At 47.4% G+C, this 24,431-nt stretch overlaps 1 long non-coding RNA gene across 2 annotated transcripts in view; it reads left to right on the top strand.

Moving 5' to 3' along the window:
- LOC115495722 (uncharacterized) overlaps window positions 1–24,431 on the top strand; it is a 179,473-nt gene that overhangs the window by 24,494 nt on the left and 130,548 nt on the right. For both annotated transcript variants that reach the window (XR_012056639.1, XR_012056638.1), the window contains exon 4: window positions 14,911–14,995. This is a non-coding gene — a long non-coding RNA (uncharacterized lncRNA). The remainder of the gene's footprint in view (window positions 1–14,910; window positions 14,996–24,431) is intronic.

The raw sequence follows: 24,431 nt of genomic DNA, 5'->3' as shown, positions 1-24,431 counted from the left end.
CTTCAAGGACCAAAAGCTGTGCTGGTGATTCAGACCCGGAGGAGAATGTCTTTTTTAGTGGTAAGCTTTCAGGTTTGGTGGTGGTTTTTTTTTGTTTTTTTTTCCCCAACCATCAAAGGCCAGAGAGGAGGCTTTTATCATGTGGCTGATTTATAGAGAACAGGTTGTGGGTATCCTGATCAGAACCCAGCTTTTCCTTCCTTTCCCTTTCCCTTTCCCTTTCCCTTTCCCTTTCCCTTTCCCTTTCCCTTTCCCTTTCCCTTTCCCTTTCCCTTTCCCTTTCCCACCAAGGGAGAAAAAAGGGAAGGGAAAAGAGGTGAAAGCAAAGGCCACCTTTGGAGACAGTGTGCCTGTATCACCGGCTCTGAAAGGAAAGGTGGATTTGGAGAGGAGGATGTGTGGATGTGTGTGGGTGTCAGATCTCAGCTATGCCACACGGAGTGGATCCAGCAGGATCCATGCTGGATGTGAAGTCTGGCTGTGTAGCCATTTCCCACGCTTCTGTTTAAGCAGGGATCTCTTTGTGAGGGTGTGAGATTTGCTTTGTCCAACAGAAGGGCTGAAATCCCAACTCTCGTGTGCCCAGCTCCTTTCTGTTTTAATCTTTATGATTAGGTTTTGTGCCTCTCGCTGCAAGACTGCCTTCAGGAGCCTTCACCTGGGAGGTGAAACATTCTCTCTGGGCTGTTTTCTCCTTGCTTTGGCACAGCTGCAGCTGGTTTTCCTCCAGGGAAGGGAAGGAGGTGTGTTGCCTTGCTCTGCATCCACTTCAGGATGCAGGAGCCCACATCCCACATCTCTCCTGTTGCAGAGAGAGGTTTCTTCCCCTCCCTGGTCCAGGTGAGGGCTTTCTCCTGGAAGCCTGGGTGCTGAGGGATGCTGGGGCAGAGGGATGCCAGCTGGCCTGCTTCCAGCAGCCTCCCTCCCTCCACAAGCACCCACAGCCAGCTTGTTTATAGAAACACTGTCAAGAAAAAAGTCTTTGCAATAGCTCTGAGGAGAGGGACGTTTCCAGCTACTCAGTCACCCTCAAACTGTGAAGATGCGACATATCAGCTGCATAAAATTAATTTAATTTAGTTAAGGGAGGCGTTAATTAAGAGATCTCATTTATTGTGTTTCTGCAGACAGCTCTCGAGGGCCTTTTGAATTGTCAGCTCTGGTGACAACAAAAGCTAATGGTGTCACAAATGGGTAGTGGCAGGATTCGTGTCGAGGCAGGAAGTGGGAGATGGTGAAGGGGTTGAGAAAGGAGTGATGGAGACGTGGCAGAGGCTCAGGCACACAGAGCTGGGGGCTGACAGGGGCTCTGCCCCTCCTTAGCCTCCCCGCAGTGAGAGGCTCAAGGTGGCTGCAGGAAAAGCCCAGGGCTTGCCAGAGCAGCTTAGCAAAGCCACAGATGCCAGGACAAAAATGTATTTGTGTGGATGGACTTAAAATAACAGACTGTCCGTGTGAGCTGAACTGGGAAAGAATCTTTGATTTGTTTTAAATAATCAGCTTTTCCTGCACTCAGAGAGGTTAAGTCTCTTTGGTTAATCAGGATGTGTCAATCTGACAACCAAGTGCAGGCCTAACACCAAACTTGTGGGTTTAAATTTAAAGTGTCTTAGAAAATAATGAATACATTTTATCTGAAAGAATTACATGCTCCTTCAGGAAAAGCTGCACCAACACTTTTCCCCCACTTTTTTTGTGTTCTTATCATCTATATCAAGTTGCTTTTGGAGGGAAATTGAAATTTTCTTGATGCGGACAATAAGCCAAAAGGAAAAAGAAATCATACAAACTACTGGAGTGCTGAACTTGGTGAGGAAGTGGTGCTGCCATCTCCCAGGCAAAGTTTTGTGTTTTGAGATTTTGTTTGTTAAACAAAGGAGGCATTGCTTGTGCCTAGGAAATCAGCCCTGACTCTTTTTAAACATTTTACTAACAAATACATATTATTACTTCCTCCTTTTAAAATAGATTTTCACTCATTTAAACCCAGGATGCACATCAGCCTCATAGAGGCCACCACTACTTTAACTTTGATTTATTTATTTATTTATTTATTTAAAACGTGGTTTTTAATGTGGGTGGGATGGCAGTGGCTGTGCAGCTTGGATGAGCCCCTAGCCCTGCCTCTCCCTGGTGATCCGTGTGCCCCTGTCCAGGGGGAATGAGGATTCAGGGGGGTTTTCTGCCCTTGGGAACTCAGGGTTGGATTTTGTCATGCTCAGCTGCTCCAGGAGTGGTTTGAAAAACAGGAAAGGCATTTTTCCAAGTAGACCCTGAGGGTTTTCAGTCCAAAAAGAATCACTGGGAGCTCACCCTGTGCCAAGGGCCTGTGTCCCCAGGGACATGCTGCATTTTGCTGTTCACCTCTCAGAGGAGAAAGAAACCTCGGCTTGCCCTTGGCTCCCATCACAAAAGCTTTGTGGTCCTCAGGCAGAGCTGGGCAGGAATGGAAAATGGTGAGAGATGGAGCTCTTGGTTTTTGATTTAACCCTGAAGCGACAGCAGGGCTTTCCTGTGGTGGGAGCTGTAGGGAGAAGAGGTTTTTTCCCTGTAGGAGTTGCATGTCCAACGGATTTTTGTCTTGGGTCTGTGTCCTCTGGAGCCACACAGGATCTGACCGAGGCTTTTCCCTCTGCTTTACCCTGTGGTTGTATCCCCAGGGCTGCCTTGCCCCGTCCAACTCAAACCTGGATCATAAAATCCAACCAGAACCATGAAATGATTTGGAAGTGACTTTAAAGAACACCTAATTCCAACACCCATTCTGTGAGCAGGGACACCTTCCACTAGACCAGGTTCCTCAGAGCCCATCCAGCCTGGCCCTGAGCACTCCCAGGGATGGGCCCAGCACGGCAGAGGAGCAGCAGGGCATTGTCCAGCTGGGGCACATCATGGGGGATTGCTGGGCTGGGGGGCAGAGCAGAGTGGGATGTGCTGCCAGAGCTGCCCGGGGAGGATTATCTCTCCTCACCGAGTGGCCACACTGGAGGAAATGGTGCTGTGGGAGGGGGCCCAGCAGAAGACAAGATCATGGGGGATTCATTTAAAGCGCAGTGTTGGATCCTATAAATCTGCGGGGCTTTGCATATTTCCATATTTATATATGAAAATTTCACGAGGTGGCTCAAAGGCAACTGAAATAAAAACAAGGCTGTCAGAGCTTGAAAACCACAGGCAAATCTCTAACAGACCATTTAATACAAATGTAAGGGCTTGCAAAAACCTCTGAACTGGTCCCTGGGGACACTGCAGCTCTGCTGGCCGGGAGGCTGTGGAGTGGAGGGACCTTTCAACCTGGCTCATGTCCCATTGGGTTTCTGGCACTTCCCTCGGATGCTTTCTTGCTGTCTTGTGTGTGCTGTGATGGTTTGAGAACAGGCAGGGAGTTGATCTTCATGGCTGCTTGCTTGTGGTGCCCCAAAGCTGTGAGGGATGCTGCTGGCAGGGCTGGAATGGGGCAGAGGAATGTTTTACACCCTCCACCCCTCCTTCCTGGTGGAGACCGACTCCTTCCTCTGTGCCCTTTTCCTTTCTGATCTTTGGTTATGGGCCAGAACAAGAATTCTCCAAACCACTGGTCTGCATCACCCTTGCTGACCTTCTGCCTCTTCCCAAGTCTCTTCCCATGGATTAATTTAAAGGAGCATCGCAGAGATTTATGCTCCATGCCCAGGTGGGTGGAGGGGCCCTCCAGGTTGGAAAACAAACTCCTTTTAGATTGCCCTGCATACCTTCATGCCGGTTTCTGAGTAACTCTAGGTGTTGTCCAGCTTGTGGGTCTGTGCTCCTTGCTGTAGGACCTCAACCATTTCTGGTGTCCCCGAGCAGCCCCAGATCCCAGTGTAGTGTTCTGTAATTCTCGGGTCTGGCCTGAAGATTTTACAGAATCATAAAATAGTTTGGGGTGGAAGCAACCTTTGAAGTCCAATCCCCTGCCATGGACAGGGCTGCTCAAAGCCCCTTCACCCTAGTCTTGAGTATTCACAGGGATGGAGCATCCTCTGGGACAACTCTGATTTCACCACCTTCATGGCAAAAATCGTGCACCAAATGTTTCTAAAGGTAAACTCCTGCTTTCCTGATGCAAGGACAAGAGCAAGCTTCAAGTCCTCTGTAATCTTCCCCCCCTTCAGCCCCAAGGGAGGAGCTGGAGGCCATGGACATCTTGTTTCAGCTGCAGTCTCCAAATCAAAAGGAAATAATTAGTGAAGGACAAGAAAGCTGGGACAAAAACAAGCTGTCAAGAAGAAGAAGAAGGTGCTAATGTGTCTGTCATCCCTCTTCCCTCCTGGCCGGCCCCCAGAGGTGGGAGGCGGGCACTCAGTGTCTGATGGAGAGGAGGGAGGGTGTCAGTGCTCGCCTGCCAGCCTCAGCTGTCTCCAGACATCAGCTCTCCTCTCCTGAAGACTCATCTTGCTCCCAGACCACTTCCTTCTGCTGCCCCCCAAATTCCTGGGAGGGATTTTCTCCATGGACAGTTTGATGACAATGGCCACGACTTCCCTGCACAAGTGCTTCCAGCTCAGGTTGATCCCCTACCATCGATTTGTGTCCTACCAGCGCCCATTTCTCTTCATTACCCACAGACAGGTGTGTGGAATGAGCAGCTCACATGCTGGTGTCCGCAGTTATTAAGTTAAGCAAGACAAATCCCGGTGTCAGCATTTCCCTCTTGGCTTTGCTGAGGGCTTTGCTCCTTCTCCTGCAGGGCTCCTCGTGGTGACTTTGGCACAGGGTGACATTCTTGGGCGTCTTGAAAGGTGCTGGATATTTTTCTGCCTGAGAAAATCGCTTCCCAGGTCCTTGCTGGGCTGGGGGAAGAAGCAAGGCAAAAATCCAGGGGTATAAATGTCTGAGGAGCTTTGCTTAAAGTTCTCCCCAAAGCTGTGGTCTCAAGGGTGGAGCTGTCATCCTCCATCGCTTTGCTGCATCAGAGACTTTCTCCCACCTGGTGCCACCAGTGATGGGCATTACTGGAGGCTGGTGTTAAGGCTGGCAGTTAATATTTAGAGGGTTTTTGGAGGTTGGGACTTGCTAACTTTTAACCAAACTCTTACATTCCTCAGCCTCTTTGGTCCTGCTGCTGACAGGGGAAGCCTTGGCTTGCACAGGGGAGAGTTTGCCTGGCCAAGATTCCGACAGCTGGCAATGAGGGACCACCCACCCCAGCCTTCAACAAGACCTCTGTCCATCATTTCTGTGCAGGGCTAATGATTTCTGAGGACAAAGGGGAACCCCGGACAGTCACAGTGGTCCAAAAGACCCTGTGAGGGTGCACAGTGGGGTTGGCAGTGTTTGCTCCAGAAAAGCAGTTCAGTCCCTGGTCTGTTCTGGGGCTCCATGCGGTTTAGGACCGCGTTTCTCACCTCTCTGTAGGATTTGCTCCCAAGTCCTGCAGCCTTGCTAAGGCAGGTTCCTGCCATGCCCTGCAGCACCCATCCCTTTTTCCCTCTGCCTGGCATTAGAGGGCAGTCAAAGGAAACCTTCCTCGCCCTCCTGCTCCCCCGGCTCTGCGGGCTGCCAGCCAGCACCCACACCCACCTGGGCCACAGGGCTCGCCAACAGGCAGGACCCTTTGCCTTGCCCTCACCTCTTGTTTTGGGTTCCTGCCCATGTTTCACCGGTGCAAACCGCTCGTGGTTTTGAGTCCGACGTTTGGGACAGAGCATCTGCAACCCTGATGAATCCTGGGCACCATTTCTCCTGTGTCCCCCTAACTGACATCCCTGAATCTTGTCTCGGTTTGACAAATCAGGCTACTTACTCTAAGTGATGACATGGATAAATATTGCAGGCATTCGTTCTACGTCTGGATACCCTGATAATAAAAGCTATCAGAATCTCTTCCCCCTGCCCGTGCATAGCAATTACTACCCAAGGGTTCACTCCTCCATCACCGGAGCGGGATGTGGAATTGTGTCTGTGACAGCAAGATTTCCCACTTGCACTGGTGGTTTTGGGCCATAAAACAGCCTTTTTTTATTTTTTCAGACAATTCAGCAGCAGTGTGGTGAGACTGTGCAAGCTGTGGGTTCGGAGCAGGGGATCTCACCAGAGCCCTTTTGCTCACAAAATTCCAGGTACCTGTGCCCACTTGGATGGGTCTGGGTGTCTGGAGTGGCCACAGTGGGTGCCAGTGTGGGTCGAGGGTGTGGTTTTGACTCACGAGTGCTGTCCCTGTGCCTTCCTTGAGCCATCCCCCATCCAGGCTCTGCTCCTCATCTTCACTGGCACGTTGGTGGCTCTCCTGGGTTGAGGCTGTCAAATTGCAGGGTATTATTTTTAGCCTGGTTTCCTGAGGAAAAGCAGCTTATGTGATTGTACTGTCTGTCAGTGCCTTTCCTCCCACCAGCCTCCCCTTAACAAGTTTTGAACCCCCTGTCAAATTTTCCTGGAGGGATGGAGAGCTCCAAGACATGACGTTCCCGCACGTTTCCCTGCAAATTAGCAGCTGGGGCCACCTTCCTCGGGAGGGATGAGGCTGGGTGGCAGCACCCAGGGACGGGAGATGCTGGGGAAGGTGCGAGGTGAGAGGCTGGGAACGGTCTCCTCTGAAGGTTTAATATCTCAAACACAGATATTAAGCACTCACGCCTTAATTAAAGTTAATTTCTGGGAGAGGCGTTTCATTACCAAAGGTTTCTCCAGCTCAGGCGTGTCCACGCCATCTGCTCGGAGCCGGCGGTGGCAAAGCCCTCGACCCCGCCGGCTGCGAGGACCGGCCCTTCCTGGGAAAAGGGAGCTCCAAAGCCTCTCAGTTCTCCCTCCCTGCCTCTCAGTCTGGGCCATTGCTGACAGGAATTTATTAATTTTTTTAAGAGCCAAGTGCTGCTGCGGGCAGGGGAAGGCAGAGTTTTGTCTCCTATGATTTTCCTCAGTGTGGGTTCTCTGATGGCTCACAGAGAGGTTGGGGTTGGTTCTTCTCCTTTCTCCAGCAATTTGTTTTCCCCTTAAACTTTCAGGAACGTAAGAGTTTGTGATTTCTACCCTGTGTCAAAACTGGGTGGAAGTTATGAAATGGTGGCTTGACTGAGATGGTCACACACACAGCCAGGAGCTCCCGTTTCTTAGGGAGCTGCTCTTAATGAGAGACAGCTCCTATTAATGCTGGCTTACTTTTTACTCGAGGTCTTTGCTGGGAATGGAATTTTTATGAGAAATCTTAAACCAAACAATGATGCTAATAAGCTGTAATCAAAACCAGGGAGGGAAGGGACCTGCTTCTTTCTCATCCCACAGTCCTCCCTCTGGTTTCAGAAGGAGGGCTTTTCCTACAGCAAGATAAAACCAATATATTTTTGGGTTTTTTTTCTTTTTAACCAGAAGGTGAGAGTGAAACTCCCAGGATTGGTTTATGGCTTGGGCCTCACTGGGAATGTTGGAGAGAGAGAGAGGTACAATCCCTGCTTTGAAGGGCTTGAATCTGAGCCATCTGCATCCCTGGCCAGTGCCCAACACACCAGGTTATTTGTGCTCTGTGAAGCTTTATTTCTCTTATTTTCTTCTTTATTTCTTTTATTTAATTCATGTTTTTTTTTTTTTAAACCACTGAAAACTCCATGATGACACTGAAAAATCTCTGGCCTGGGTAAATAAATGTGTCATTTGAAATGGTTTTTTTCTCCCCTCTGTGTGAGATCTTGGGTTTGGCAAGTTGACATCCTCTGACTAAAAACCATTTTGTCTCAATTTCTGGCCGTTCTTGCTCACAGTGAGTGGGTTTTGCCCATAAAGACAGAAGTTGCTGGGTAAAGCTGAGTAATTATCTGTTTAGAGGCATTTGCTGCTGTCTTCTCTTCCCTCAAGCAGCCACCTGAAGAGGATTATTGTCACATATTTTGATGTAGAACCTGAATCTGTCTCCTGGTTTACTCAGGAGAAGTCCAAATGCACTTACAACAAGCCCAGGATTCCTCATGAAATTTTCAGCTGCTTAAAGAAGGCTTTAAAGGAAAAAACCCCTTTATTAAGAAAAAATAGAAGGAAAAGCCATTTTTCTCACTTCATGAGATGATGGATATTTTTTTTTTTTCTGTGTGCAATATTTAGATAAAAGGGGCTGAAGTTCTAATTACATTACCTAAGGAGGCTTAATAATGTTTGCCCAAAGTATCTGGTCGTGAAAATTCACCAGAGTCAATTCAGTTTAATTTCTGTTGAAATCCCTTTGCTTCATCCCTTCCTGCTTTCCAAGGGCTGTCTGAGGGTGGGAAATCCTTGGGTTTGAGTTCCAACAGAGACAATCTTGTGTTTGAAGAGGGCTGGAGAAGACCTGGGTTTGGAGCTCCTGTGTTGGGGGGCCTCCTGTGCTGGCCAGTCAGACCGATTTATATTCCAGCTCTTCCTCAGCCTTTTGTGTTTCTGAGGTAGCAGTTAATAGGTTTTTTCCTTTCTCTCTCCTGGAAACATTTTGAGTTGTAGATGCCTTTTTGCCATCAGGGGTCCCTGATGTGTTGTAGGACAAGCTCAACCACACGGGTGGGGCTTCTCCACTGACTTTGGCACCATGGATGTTTTAAACCTGGCCTGGGATTTTGTCCCGTCGAATGTCATTCCACATCCATCAGTGTGGTTCTCAAAGGCATAATTTCCTTCCAAATGATGCCAAAACTCCTTGTTTTGCCTTGTTTTGCCTCCAGAGGAGTGAGTTTGATGAGTGTTGGTCCCCCGTTGTTAAGGAAGTGTTGAATGTGAGTGGTGACTGAACAGCCTGCTCAGCAAAATCTATCCAGGCTGCCTCCTTTTTTGGTATTATCTATTATATGTATTTTTTTTTAGGCAAAGCATTTCTTTGATTCATAATTCTTATCGTAATGTTCCCCTCCTACAGTTTAACTAATCATTTGCCCATGTGGCAAAATATCAGATGCTTTTCTGAAGTCCAGATGGTCAAGCTCTCTCACAAAAGACAAAGATTGGCTTTTGTATTGAAAAAAAAAAAAAGCTGTTATCTCCTAGAAAAATATATTTACCAGGCTCGCCTGACTGAATCCATCTGCAGGAAATCTGGCTGGTTTTACCCATTTTCTTAGATTTTTGCTTTGGTGTTGTTTCTCAAGCAGAGCTGCTGCTCAGACCAACCTGTGGCTGCCTGAACCTCACCCTCCCACCCTAGTCTTAAATAATCCCTCATCTTTAGTTTTACACCCTCCTTCCCTTCTGCTCCTCCTTGTTAGATTAGTTTAAAATAATCTGCGGAGAAAGGAGTCCCTGGGAAGCCAGGCAGTGGCACTGAAGTGATTATTTCCACCACAGCAAAAGGTTGGAAACTGGTTACAATTATCACTCCTGGTTTTACATGCTAACAGGATTTGCCTTTGGGGGATTAAGTTAACTATTCTGTCACGCAGGTGAGTGTTTTGTTTTGCTCCTCTGAACCAGCCTTTCTCAGGCTGTCAGGGAGAGGAAGATAAAGGATGAGTCCTGGCCGTGTGTCCCGCTTTACAAAGCCCCAGCCGTGGCTCAGGACTCGCTTTGTCTCCGCAGCTGAGAGAGAGATTAATTTGGGCTTGTTTCAAGGTCATCTCAGGTGCATCTTTTTGTTGAATGCGCTTGCACTGCTGGAGAAGTGTGGATCCTTTTAAAATTCCTCTAGGCTGTGGATCAAGAGGAAATGGAGGGGGTGGGGGGGAAATAAGCTCTGATGTTTCAAGAAAATATAAATAAAGAGACTCGATCCAGACGCTCTGTGTAGTATGGGCAGGGTGAAGCTTTTAGGCTGTCACTGTACGGATTCCCAAGCTGAGGGCAAAGAGTTGCTCCAGCCAGAATTTCCACTTAGTTTTTCATTTTGACAGAACATATCAGGGTAATGGACTTTTTTTTTTTTTTTTTTTTTTTTTTTTTTTTTTTTTGTGGTGAAACCATTCCAGCGAGTTCTTGTGATTCTTTGTGCATATCAGCTCCTGAGCTTTGGGTGGAAACTGAGTTCCACTGGGCAGAAATTGCCCAAAATGGGACCAAACCAGGGCCTTAAAGGAAAAGCTGCACCAGGGGAGGTTTAGATTGGAAAGATTTCTTCACATAAAAGGTGGTCAGGCATTGGAGCAGGCTGCCCAGGGGAGTGGTGGAGTCAGCATCCTTGGAAGCTTTGGAAAAATGTGTGTTTGTGGCACTTGAGAACAAGGTGGTGCTGCTGGGTTGATGGCTGTACTTGATGACCTTAGAGGCCTTACCCAGTCTTGGTGATTCTCTGGAAGAGGGAAACATCAGACTGGTTGTGATTTTGGGGAGGAATGACTATTTTTACTATAGCAAAGCTTTCAACAGTGGTGGGAGATCAAGTGGATACAGCCAGCGAGCAGCACAAGAAATTACACTGAGAGATTTATTTCTCTCCACTGATAAACTCAGGTCTACTTCCATGCCTGAACTGTGCAAAGTAGGGGATTTAAGTTTTGCATTGCTCCAGTTTTCTTTGAGAAGATAAAGACCTTGCAATTCCTAAGGAGTTGTGTTCTTGAGATGTTCATTCCTCCCTGAGTCAGGATTCCTTTAAACACCCCTGGGTAACCATCTCTCCTACCCCTTTAACAGCTCCCATAAGAGGAAGGACCAGAAACTGCTTTTCTGTTGACTTTATGGGGAAGCTGTAGCTTTAGGAGATGATTAGAATGAAACAGATCCCTGGTGAATTAATTGAAAGGGTCAATGTCTGTAGTTAATGAGTTAAAACTGCCTATGGTTACCCAGCTGTGTCTTTCATGTCAGCAAGATCTTCATCTAAGATGGATTTCTTTGGTGTTTTTTTGGGGGACACATGGACAATTATGCTTTGACATTTGTCTCAGGCATAGCTTTGCCTCTCTTCCTCCTTGCTGGAATTTTTCCCCCCTCCTAGTGAGATGTAGGTTGGAATAACTTGACTTAATGACACTTTTTCAGCCCTGATTTTGGTGGTGACAGTTATTAACAGTTTCACGATAAGAAACAGGTGTTTCAGCATGGTCCATCAGGCAGAAGAAGAACAATGCCTCCCCAATGTCATTGTTCATGATGTATTCAGTGACTGCTGGCCTTTTTTTTTTTTTTAATGAAGATTTTATTCAACCTCATAGGTAGCATTTACTATTTAGTATGCAGGCTTTGGGCAAGCTAGTGGAGTGGAAAAGCTTTTAATTTCTTTTTAATGCAAACATGGATCTTGCAAGACCTTGTCAAGTGATTGGAATGGGCTCAGGCTTTTGCTTATGTTCTCTCAGCATCACTTGGTGGTCCCCTGCAAGAAAATCCTGAGTATTTCCCATGAGATTTGTGGTTCAAGGGACAGGTCCAAGCCTGAAGGGATCAGGGAGACTCTCCTGGCTACTCCTGTTTTGTAACAAGGAGCCACACCTGGGATGGTTTGGGCAGAAAACATCATTAATATAATAGGGGCATTGCAAGAGCTCCTGGGCTCTGCTGCCACTTCCCAGGCTTTCCCGTGGGTGGCTGGGTGAGGAGTGTTTTGGAGTACAGAGCTGTCGAATAGCCTGGGTAGTTTTTGTTCTGGTGAGGTGTGAGCATGGATCACTGCCCTGCTGGGGTTGCTGGTTGTTTGCTCTGGGCTGTGAGGGGAGGGCAGCTCTCCCTGCAGCTGGATCCCAGGGCTGCTGTGCAGGGCTCACCTTCCCCTCTGTGTTCCTGGGATCAGAGGGAAAGGGGTGAATCTGGGGCACAGCCACCACGCCAGCCTTTTCCCACCCCGTGCCAGAGTTACTCCCAGAAGGAGCTGGCATCTCTGTGGACCGGTGGGACTGGCTGTCTGCACACCTGGGAGGTGCTGGAGTGGATGTTGTGTGATATCCCTTCAAGGAGAACTCCCTGCATCCTGAGGACCCTCCCCAGGTGATGGGAAGAGACAGAGCTGTCAGTGCTTGGATTGCAGCCTGAAGGATGCAGCAATGGGCATCTTCTGTTCTCCTCATCCTCTGGGGATGGAGGATCCAGCTTTCCCTGGATTGCCGAGCCCTGCCTGACTGGCCTTGCTGGAGCAGCTCTTGAACACAGGGCTGGGACACCCATAGCCTCTCACAGCTTTATTTTGTACCACAACCTATGGATTTGTCCACTACCTGTTTACTCCCCATCGATTTTTGATATCAAAAAGGGCTGGATCAGTGGCAAGGCCCATCAAGGGTGCTCAACAGGTCCCCTTGGCCTCCCGTGCGACCCAGCCCTGCTGCTTGGGTGAAAAAGGAGAAAGAAGGATTAATTTGTGATAAAGACCGCAATTTTTCCCACTTCAATGTTGTTTGATCTCCACAGTCTTCATTCCTCTGGTGACAGGCAGCTCCGTGTTACCCATCACGGGGCTTTTACAGCCCCCACAGAGCCATGCTCAGCTAATACATCCCTGCCACAAGCAGGGCTCCCCATTATTACCTTCTTTCCAAAAATAATAATAATCATAAAAAAAAAATCTGCTCTCCTGTGGTGGCTTTTTACAGTAATCTCTCCAAATGAAACAATTAATGAACATTAAACATCCTTTTTCTGGGAAGGCAGCAATCAGGAGAGAAGATGGAGTATCTCTTTAAAATCTCCCTGTACATATGAACGTGCACACGGTGCCCCTTCAAGGCTGAGAAGAATTGGAAGTGATGGTTACCAGTATAATATTTAAATGAGTGTTAATTACCATAAACCGTTTGGATTTTAATGTCTCCTTCTGTACAGTATGTAAATCAGGGCTGGAATGGGCTTGTGTGCATGCAGCGGGCGTTGTGGATGGAAGGAATGTTCTCCAGGACTGGGATCTGGCCACCTGCTTTCCCTTCCAGTTCCAGTGGGGATGAGCACTGGCCACTCTGGGGGAGGTTTCCCCTCTCAGCTTCAGGGACAGCCCTGCCCTGAGGATGAATTGTTCTCCTGTCTCACCCCGCTCCCTGCCCCAGGGCTTCCCCAGGAGGATGCTGAGATGCCTGAAGGGCTCGGGTTTGGATCTGTAAGGAGGGATGTCTCTGCCAGCATGATACAGCCCTTTTTATTGGGCACTAAGGGGTTTTTATGGGGTTTCCAGAGTTGATTCTGTGGTTTGCTGTAGCTGCATCCACGCCCTTCACTTCCCATCCTGCCTCCATCCAGCCAGGCCTGCAACCCCGAGCAGAGGGGAAAGGGACTTTGCACGAAGCTGGTGGAGACCAGTAGAACTTCAGGCCACCCCAAATACCTGCCCAGCCCCCTTCTTGTCCTTCCTCTTTGCCCCCCTCTCCCTCCGTGGGGACCTTGTTTGCCTTGCAAAGTGGTCTCATTATAAATGCATCAACCTCTGCCGGTCTCACACGCGCAGCCTTCATTTAGCCCTCCAAGCTCAATTACATCTCAGGATGTCTTGAGGTAATTAAGTAATATTAGAACGTTTTCTTTTCTATTTTTTTCCCCTTCCCTAATGCAGCTTTCAAAGCACAAGCCTTGGCTCTCACCCACTGGAGCCCACTTCTGCGAGCCTCTGAGCTCTCCTTAATGCACCTCGCCACGAAGGCAGGCTAATTACATTTCTGAAGGATGTCATTAGTGTCCTGTTCCTGCTGGGTTTGAGGGCTGGGAGCGCTCCCTTAGGGGTCTTTCAGCTTCACCATGCTCAGTGCCAGCGGCGAGGGGCGGCTGGGCTCGGAGGGGAGCTCAGCCAGCAAAGCTGCCTTGCTTGTGAGCAATCCTCGTGCCTTGTGCAGGCTGGCCTGGAGCAGAGCCAGACAGAGTTAAAGAATAAAACAGGGATTTATTAAAAGGATCTCCTCAATGGATCCAACTTGGGCAGCCAGAGCCCAGCCAGGGCTGCACCCAAATGAACCAAAATGGTCCCAAAATGCATGACCACTCCCGGAGTCTCTCACTGGGATCAGTTCTGCTCCATTGGCACCTTGGAGTTCATTGTCCCATTCCAGCTTTAGCCCAGGCAGTCCCATCCTGCTTGTTTTTCTCTCTCCAGCCCACGCTGTTTGTGCTCCTGGGGCTGAGATTTGGATCATTTGTCCTTGGTGCCCAGCTGGAGCAGGAATTGTTTTGTCTCCCTGCTCCATGCAGAGAGCTCAGCATCTCCTCATATGAAGCCCAGACTAAAGCAGCACAGAATCTGAAAAACATAAAAGCTAAAACCTGAGGCATCACTTCTCCTTGGATGTGTTGCATCCTTCAGCTCATCCTGGTTTACAAATATGAGCTGATTAAGGCTATCAGAGCTCCTGTGAGATAAGTAATTGCTCCTATAATGATTGGTATTATATCCGCTCTCATCTCCAAGCCTTGGACAGTACAAAAGGAACAAGGAGGAAAATCCTGAGCATGCAAAAAAGATCAGGGATGCTCTTGATTTACCTGACCATCTCACCTGCTGGCTGGTGGCCAGAAATCTGGAGCTACCTGTTGGAGCCCTAACTACTGAGAATTTTAGGCTTTCTGTGCTGACAAGCACTGACCCCAAGAGAAAACTGCATTTGACCAGAGGCTGTGGAAAAAGCTTCCAAAATGGAATTATTAGATGTGTGTAGTTGAAAAAAAAAAAAAAAGAAATATTTTTATATATATATATATAATATAATTTATATATATATATATAAATAAAAGTAATATAATATCACGTAATATAAAATGTAGAGTTTTAAGTTTTAGAATATAATAATATAAAACAAAATAAAAATTTTAGAGCAGAGACTAATCATTCTTCTCCATAAGAAGAAATTATCCTAACAGGCACCTCTGGCACTGCCTGTGGAGCCCACAGTCCATGCACCTCCCTTTTTTATCTGTGTAAACCCCAATGATCTCTGCTGGATTCAGTGGAGGCTCCTCAGAGGCTTCCCCAGAGGGAAGAGAAACCAGTATGTGTCTATTTGGGGAGCCCATTGTTTGTGTCAGGGATGGGATGCTGGTTCCCAAGGAAACAAAAAGGAAATGATGGTCACACCTTATTATCTTTCTTTCTCTCCCTAGGTGGTTACAAGGACAGTATTCTACTTTTAGACTAGCACAGCTCTCCTGGCTGGCCCAGTGCAAGGTGGCCACAGGCCTCCCACAGGTGAGTGCTGCTTTCAGGGGGTGTTAGAGGCTCAAAAGAAGAGGTCACGTGTAATTCACAGTAAAAATTGCCATGGAAATTCCTGCTCGTGTTGTGCTCGGTTACATTTTGTTGTCCTGGAGAGATGCATTAGCTCTGTTAGTGAGGCTAGAGCTGGCTGCCTCTGGAAAAGATGGATTATCCCAGGTAGCCCTGTGGGGAACCTGATGCCCCCCTCTACCTGCCTGGCTATTTGGGGCACTCCATAAGCATTAGGGATGAGGATACTGCTGCCATGACCCTGGCTCACTGCTAATCCAAGTGGGATAGTAAGGTAGGCTAATATTGGAGACCTCTTAGTATCTGGGTGGAAGGAGGGGTGAATTTCAGTCCAGGATATCTCACACATTCTTTTTTTCCCCTTTGAAATTTTTTTTTTTTTTTCATTTGGCCCAAACAATAAGCAGGAACCAAAAGAAAGTAAAATCTTTATACCACAGAAAGATGGATTGCCAAGCTTTTGTGAAGACCTATGTTGTGGAAAAAGAAAAACCATTCAAGGATGGGTCAGGCACAGCAGATGCAGCTTGTTCAGGTCAACCTGGCCTTGGTGGCACCCTCTGATTTGTGCCCATCTGGTGGCAGCTGCTTCAAAAGCATCACATTGGAGACAAATTTTCTGGAGCTGCCTTTATCCTTCTTTGCTAAATCCCCATGGGTTTTAGGAAACCTGGATCTGAGAGGCCTCTGTGCAGGGATGAAGGAGCAGACAGGCTTTTTCCTTTTGAGCACTGGGGTGAAATTAAAGGGATTTTGGGAAAAAAGCTAAGCTGCCCTGGGAAAAGTTGTACCCAAAAGCCGATTGTCCAAGGTGTGGGAATCTCAGACTTTCCCACTGCTCTGGCCAAGCTGCCAGCTTGCTTTTGTCTGGAAAGAGAGATGGACGTTAATTGAGAGGTTCTGTTTACTTTTGGGGGCAAAAGTAGGATCTGGGCTGTGAGACACCCGCAGGGAGGAACTGCTGCATGCAGGGGTGGACTGGAGCAACCACCTGGAGGTGGGGGATCAGTCTGTGTCCCAAAAATCAGGGGAGGCTGGAGGGAAACACAGCCAGGAGATTAGTCCAGGTGGAAGGAGAAGTGACTCACACAGAATTTGGGGAGGGGAGAACCCTGTCTGGAAGGCAGGAGAGTCCTAAACCAGTTAATTTCTGTACACTGTGATGTTCTCAGGAATCTGTTCCGGCTCTGACCAGTCCCATCTGTGATGAGCTGGCAGGGTTTTTATGTAGGTCCAAACTGACATCAAATCCTCTGTTTTGTGCTTGCTGGTAGCTGTGTGACTCAGTAGCTTTCCTGCTGAAGGCAGAGTCCTGGCAGTGCCCAGCAGCAAAGGGACAGGAGGCAGGAGCTGGAAGCCTGCAGCTGATCCAGCCATTCCTGGTGTAATGGTGCTTATCCAAAGGAGTGCTGGGACTATGAACACCACATTTTGGCTGTGTGAGGGAAAGCCAAATGTTTTAAAGGCTCCTGCAGCCTTTTATCAGCAGCAGGCCAGGGCTGTGTGTGCTCCCACACGTGTCCCAGGTCAGGAACCACCACCTGTGGTGGCTGCAGGGGTCCTGGGGGCATGGTGAGGCTTCCCAGCAGGAGGAGCAGCACATCACCTAACGCCGAGGCAGGAAAAGTTCGAGGATAAAGAAACTTCTCTGATCCTATTTAGACCACTCGAGGTTGCCCGTGCTGTAATGACACATTCTGCAGATTACAGAACCCAGTAATTACAGCTAATAAGTCCAAGATGTGTAATTACCCTGAAGCACTTGGAGCTAGAAGGCAGAGTTAAGCATGGCTGTTACACACTCGTTAGGTGATCCATCGCTTTCCTTGCTCCCTCATGAAATCCAGGAGCAGCAGAAAGTGTAGCTGCTCTTTCCCCCATCCTCCTCAGTGCTGAGTGGAGGGGATAAGCCAGCTCTTTTTCCTGCTTCACTCCCCAGCTCCAATATCCCGTTCCTTTTCTATAAGAGAGACAATTCCTGCTTGGATTTTCAGATCTGGAGTGGGAGGCTCTTGAGGGGAGGTTGTGTTTATTTTTTCATCCCACCGCTTTGCTTCCCTTCCTAATTAAAGCAGCTCTTTTGTCAGCCCCTGAATTTCTTCCCACCCTCCAGTTTTCCCAGAGAGGCTTCTTTACAATTTCTGCCTCTAATCAATAGACAATTTATATGCAATAACTTTGCCCAGAGAATAGGGAAGCAGCGATCAGCATTTCTCCTGCAGATCCGGCGTGCTGGAGCTGCTGACTGAAGGTCAATGCAGGCTTGACTGTGACTGATTTTTACTGTCTTTGGGCAACCCAGCAGCGAAATGCAAGCTTTGGAAAACCTCAGCTCCTTGCAGGCCACAATGGATAGCGCTGTGCAACCTGCCAAGCACGCTGTGAGGGTGGATCCCTTGCAAAAGCTCTCTTGTGATGCTTCTGCAGCCCTTTCTGATGGAAGAAGGGGAGCCCATGCCTCCTTGGGACATGATGATATCCTGACAGGAGCTGTTTTCCCCAGGTATACAGATACTGGGTGCTCTGATGGCAGCTGAGGCTGGAGCCTGCTCAGGGAGCGAGGAGAGAGCTCCATTAGGGGCTCTGGGGAATGGCAAGACAATTCCAGAGAGAAAACCTCGTGCTGAGGGAGCAGCACCTCGTTTAACCTTCCCCTAGCTGGGCTCGTGCTCCTGTCTCCTGTCACTTGAGATCCTGCTGCCACCTCTTCACATCCCTCTGGCAGCACCATTCCCTCTCAAATCCCACCAGGATGGACACAGAGCTGGAGTGCAGGAGCAGATATAAACAAGAACCCAAGAAGAAGTCTCAGTCCTCCATGAAACTTGGGGGATGGATGTCACCCTCTGTGGCTGCTCACACCCTAACCCTCCCACAGGCATTGCCAGGAAAGAGAGGATCTATCCAATGGGAATAGGCACTTTTGGGTGTCCCATCAGTCAGGGGTGCTCCAGCTGACACTCTTAACAAGCAGGGAGGTGCAGCCTCTCAGTCATTTGGTGTCTTATTAATCACATTTAATGTGTAGTTTGCTTTAGCGTTGAGCATTTTAAAATTCCCTGTCGGAAAGGTTACCTGGATAATTACAGGTATAAATCTCAGGGACGTTCTTGCCAAAACAAATGGAGCGTCTCTGCTCAGGCCAGGGATGGACCCAAAGAAGCCATAAAAAGGGTGTGGAATGATGGACCAGGAAATCTCCACCAAGCTGAGAAGAGCTGAGTAGCTCTGGAGGTAAATGAGGCATTTGGGTGGTTGGGAAGGGTTCCTGCAGTTGTCCTTTCTTTCAGAAAAGCAGGAGCTGATGGTGGTGGTGTTGCTCAGTGATGCCTTGAGCATGACTGGATCCAGATTTGGGAGAGCATCACACAGTGTGTGCAGGATCCCAGGAACAGGGGTGGATTAGGCTGAGGTCATGAGCTGCCTCTTCCTGAAGGGTCTCAGGTATGGCTAAGGAAGTTGCAGGTGAGTTGTTTATGAAGCAGAAGTGCTGATGAAAATCCTTGGCAAGCAGCAAAAAGCTTCAGTCTTTTTAGCCACTGGCTGGAAAATCCATGTTATTTTGTTCTGTCAGTGAAAGAAATGGAGTTGGACCTGCCTGATTGTGTTGAGTTTTTTTTATATTTGAAGTGAAAAGCTATCAGAGCATCATTAAGTTCACATGTACCCCTGGAAACCAGGGAATGGCTTCTCTTCTGCAGCTCAACATTGTAAAGCCAACCTCACACCCTTCCTTCTCTTCAAATTGTGGCTTTCTCCTGACCCAGAGCAGGTCCCAGATGGAGACATTCACCCTCCTTCACATCCTCTGTCTCCTGAGGGCCATGTTTACCCACCTCCCCCTTTCTGGAGAGGATGAGGCGAGTACTTGGAAAGAGAGGTGCTGATTTGGGTTTCTGGTCTGTGCCTGTGCTCAACACTCAGAAGGATTAGTCATGGTTCACACTGTCATAATAATTTAAGGTGCAATGACAACAGTATTTTAGAAGTCAAATATTCTGTATTGGAAGTATTAGTATTAGAAATAAGAAGAAATATTAAAACCTTCAGTGTTTTGAATTGCTTGTAGCAGCAGGATGTGTTAATTGCAAAGCAAGAAACCCAAGCTGGGACAGGGCCCCAGTGCCCAGAGCTTACATTATGAATAGCAAGAACAGCACACGGGACATCATCTTGATGGAACCAAGGCAAACAGCTAAAAACACTTCAAATACTCATCTGAAACCACGCCCCTGTCTCTGTGGTATCCCAGCCCTCTCTAAAAGCACTGCCTGCCTTTTGTCTTTTACACTTACGTTAGCTGCTTCCAACTTTCTCATCAGCCTCATCTATAAATTCAGACTGTTCTTAAATAAGACTGGTGCCACACAAAACCACTTCTCCCATCCCCGTGTGCTGTCTAACGATTATTCCCTTAGCCCTTTATATAACTGAATCAAGCCTGACACTTAAAGCACTCCCTTAGGGAAGTTATTGAATTTAACAGGGCTGAAACCAACAGGGTTCTAGAGAAATGCTCTAAAAACCTGGGCAAGATAATATCCTTCCCATAAGTTTCTGAACCACCCTATAAAATTCTATGGCAAGAATGAACTTCCAAAGGATTTATTTTTGCCCAGAAAGGCTAATTATGAGTAAATAGACCTCGGTGCTTTTTTGCTGACCCCCAAAAATGCAGTGGATGCTGCTATGCTGCTGCTTCTTTCCCAGGCAGAAGGATGTTTTGGCTCTGCTCTGCAGCAATTCGTCCTCATTTCGATCCCACATGGAATTTTGTCTATTCCAGATCTGTGGTATAAACTTCTGCCATGAATAGCTCCTCAGCTGGCTTTTCCCTGTGAGTCCCCTGTTCTTCATTGGCACCAACAGTTCTGGCTGCTTGGCCATATCTTTTCCCCCTACTTTGTTGGGTTTTTTTTTGGTTTTTTTTTTGTTTGTTTTTTTTTTTTTTTTTTTGTTTTTTTTTGTTTTTTTTTTGACTTCTGAAGGAAGCTGAGCTTATTCGTTCCACCTTGAGGGAGAGGGAGAGGATGGGAGAGGAGAGGCAGAGGGAAAATAAGGACCTGTGACACAGAAATGGGGCAAAGATAATTCTCCAAACTTCTCCAATCCTTCTCTAGTCTTCCCAAAGCCCCCAACATCCCAGTTTAGCCCCTCAGCTCTCAGGAAAAGATGTTTTTCGTTGGACAGGCAGGATTATGGAGTAACCAAAGTATTGATGCTACAAGGGATTTTGTATTACCTTGGCTGATAATTCTCCCAGGAGCCTGTGCAAATATTCTCATGAATGAAAACTCCTTCTCTGGTATTTGCAATTCCTTTTATTCACGCTGACTTTTCCTTGCTGAGATTGCTCCCACAAAGGGCGAATAAATATTCAAAGTGCTCACGCCTGAAATGCTCCTGCCAGTGTTAGGAAACGTTCTTTTTATTCTTTTTCTCGCTGCATTCAAATAATTTCAATTGATGAACCTTAAAAGAAACTCCTGTGTGGAAGGGGAGGGTGACTCAGTAAGGGAAGAGAAAGATCACATGGTGGTATTAATGTCATTACCTATTCACCAAAGGGAAAGAAACCCTGGCAGTGGCTGGGGACATCTGGATATTAATTGAGAAGCTGAAATGAGTTAATTTAACACTCCTTGCACTGACAATAAATGTTTCATCCCATTGGCTTGTTTGTATGCAAGTTTTGTTTTGCCCTCTTTAATAAATGGGCGGGGGAAAGGGGGGAAAGCAGCTGCCAAAATATACTCTGTAAATAATTCTACTGGCTGTGTTCCCTGTTTTGGGGCAGAGGATATTTGGAGGTGGGGTCCAGGCTGTGCCTCCCTCTCTCTGAGGTGTGTTAACTCCTGATGTGATCATAGAGAGGTGACATTGTGTTCTTCTTGGGACAGGGTAGGAAAAAGGCTGGGAAGGAGCTGTGAAATCGTGGCCTGGCACAGCTGAAGGACCCGAGGGGCTCCTTGCATCAGCTGTACTAAAGCATCTCCAGTTTGGTCCCACCTTTCCTATCCCAGTACCTTGAACTGGGAGGAGCAGAACTGGCTGAGGAGACCTAAGAGTTGTCTCAAAACTGCAGCATCAGTCTTCATTCATCCTTTTTGTCCTGGTGGGGCTGCCCAAAACCCAAAACCTGCTGCCCAACCTGTGTCACTGTTTCTTGGCATCCTCCCCTGCAAACGACACCAGGCACAGCTGCCTCAAACATCTCAGCACAAGAGCTGAGGAAATATTCTTTGCATGGAAAATAGTAAGGCTTTTTCTTCTCAAAGTCATAGATAGAAAGTCAGTTCCACTTGTTGCTGATTTTAAAATTATATTTTTATTCAAAGTGTCCTGGCCTGATGGATCCTGGACTGTAAGAGGGGGCAGACATGTCTTGGTGTGTGCAGCTGTTGGTTTTTGAAGGCAATCCACAATTATATTCAACAGCTTGTATCAGAAAAGGAAATCAAGGACCTAGAGCTCAGTTTTAAGGGGCTGCTGTCAGCAGATGAATAAAAGCTCGTGGCATGACTCCATGCAAGTCCAGGGCACCAAAAAACCCCACAGAAGATGGATTTTCTGAAGCTATTGAACAAGGAGAGAAGGAAGGAGGAGGGAAATTAATAAAAATCAGGTGGCCAATGCCCCAGACTGCTTTTCCCTCATCCTAAAACGCACAAGGATTCTGAAAATTTGGTGGAGATAATCATCATTAAACAAGTCAAGGTTTTTAATTTGGATTTATGTTTCCTTCTCAATTCCTACATTGGAGAAAGCAAAAAGCTTTACACTGGAGAAAGCAAAAAACTTTTTTTATAGCTTCTTGTTTTCCCTTTAGCTTAGCACTGAATAAAGGTCTGACTCCTACATCAAACCCTCCAGAGCCCAGCCAAGGTTATCTCATGGCTTGTGGGCCATGAGAAGTAACTCCCATTTCTGGGGCACTCAAAATAAATCTCCCTCTCCTAGGCTGCACCTGGAGATGGGAGACATGACCTGCACCAAGGCTGGACCATTTACCAAGGGAATGGAAAACAGGGATGGACAGGAGGATCCAACACCTGGGCTGCAGCTGGATGTGGCTCTGCTCATCAGAGACCACCTGAATGCCCTGTGGCTCTCCATCCAGAGGCAGCAGGTGGGTGTTTGGGGCTGGGACAGCTGGTGGCAGGCAGCACACAGCCCTCAGCTGGAGTGTCCTTCCTGCCCCTCGTCATTCCTGGCTCCACAAAACTGCTGGGTTGTGCTGGAGCAGGAGAAATGGCAGCCAGGGAAGTGCTGAAGAAAACGTCTGAGTGACCTGGGGTGATGCTCCCAGGTCTGGCCACACCGTTTGCTCACCACTGCCTAGCCAGAACTCCAAAGTCCAGCCTCAACCATCAGTATTTTGTGTTTCCAAGGCAACCCCAGCTTTAACAGCCTTCATAATGACATCATTTGGTTGAAATGAGCATGCATGATCTTTTGATTACCACTGGAAATATAAATTAGGTTACTCTCCCCATCCCCAGCCACTTGAAAAATAAATGCATTGGAGGGAGGGGGAGGGAAAAAAAAACCTCAGAAGAGGGTAAATGGAAAAATCAATTTTTACATTAATGGAGTCCTCGTTCAGCATTTCTTCTCTTTATAGATTTAGATAACAGTGATATCTTAGTTTCACAGAGCAAAGAAATTAATTACTTACTAATGGCGCAATTCAGAAATTAATTTATGTTGTCCATTTAAATGTGTCATTATTAATCAATTTAAAGGAAGAGGCCTGTAAGCCAGCACCATCTGAACTGACTTATGTTGCCAGAGGAGTCTCCCTGCCCCTTCCTTTCTAGAAAACACATAATTCCTGCTACCTGTGAGTTGTACCTCGAGCTGCTCTGGCATCCCTGATAGAACAAAAAAAAGGGATTCCTCAGGCCTGATAGACAGGCCCATCCTTGATGTATTTCCCTAGGTATGGAGCACTGACAGGGTGCTGCAAAAATTTTAAGGCTGTTTTTTGATTTTTTTTTTTTTTTGGATGTGTGTATTTATTTGGATTCCTGGCCTGGAATTCAAATTCCACACTAAAAAAGCAATGCACAGAAAGAGGATGGAGGTGTTTTTCTCCTGACTTCCTAGCAGGGAAGTTCCTGGGGTTTAGCACGCCATGGACTCAAAAGGGTCAGGGTGGGACAGCCACCTTAGGAGGGTGATAATTAAATTGTCACAGTCCTGATTATCTTCTTTTCAGTGCTTTATTTCAATGGGAAGAGGGAATAAATTGCACAGGTCTCTTCTTTTTCTGAGGAAGGCTTGTCCTAGGCTGGAAAGGGGCATCCTGGACCATGCAGTGATTAATGAATAATCTAAAAAGCACTCCTTGAAACACTGAGGATTTCAGAATGTCACCACTTCCCGTGTCCAGGCTTTTCCCTGGCAGGCAGGAGCCTGATGGAATGGTTTACACTGTGCTGCTGTCTCCAGAAATGCTGCATCTGCTGCACTTCCCTCTGTGTGCTCCTTGGGGAAATGGCAAGGCTGGGCACCTGGGAGGACAGTCTGCTCAGGGATCTTCTCTTCTGTTCAGATGCTGTTTGGGCTGCTAGGATAAGGCTGGGATAGCCATTCCTTTCCTGTATTCACAGGATCATAGCATGACAGGGAAGGAAGGGACCTTACAGATCACCTTGTTCCACCCCCTGCCATGGGCAGGGACACCTTCCACTGCCCCAGGTCACCCCCAGCCCCATCCAACCTGGCCTTGGACACAGCCACAGCTCCTCTGGGCACTCTGTGCCAGGGCCTCACCATCCCCACAGTGAAAAATCTTGTTCTAATATCCCATCTAACACTGCCTTCTTCCAGCTGGAAATCATTCCCCTTTTCCCTGCCACTTGCAAAGGCTCCCTCCATCATTCTTGTGGGCTCCCTTCATATTGTCATTGCAATTCTGATGGTATCCCACTGTAAAACAGAGGGATGTGAAGGTCTGGAACTGGAGAGCCTCCTCTGGTATCTGTATTTATAGGCATTTCTTTCCTCTTTCCCCCCTCCCCTCAAAGCAAGGCTCGTGTTTAACATCTGCTGCAGCGATAATGCTTCTTTATTAGGCTTGGAAAAGTTTAGACATGTGCCCATGATAGAGCAAAGCCTTTATCTGGCTTAAAGGGTTTCAGATTAGTTGCATGTTCTTCCTCACTGTTTTGTTTTTCAAGCCAATTACTGCCCTGCTGCCCACACCAGGCACATTCCAGCCTGGAAGTTCTTTGTCGAGTTAAAATACTTTCTCAGTGAAACACCAAACAGAGAGTGAACAGCAGGTTGCAGAATAAATCAAGAAATCATTTAGCACCTGCAAATAAATACTTATATCTGAAGATTTTTAGGTTTTTCTTTTCCTAAATCCCTGGTTTCTGAGCAGAAGGGC

The sequence above is a fragment of the Taeniopygia guttata genome, chromosome 6, assembly GCF_048771995.1.
Source record: "Taeniopygia guttata chromosome 6, bTaeGut7.mat, whole genome shotgun sequence".
Taxonomy (NCBI): Eukaryota; Metazoa; Chordata; class Aves; order Passeriformes; family Estrildidae; genus Taeniopygia; species Taeniopygia guttata.
Note: the sequence above shows the minus strand (reverse complement) of the source record. Positions and strands in the feature narration are given on the sequence as shown.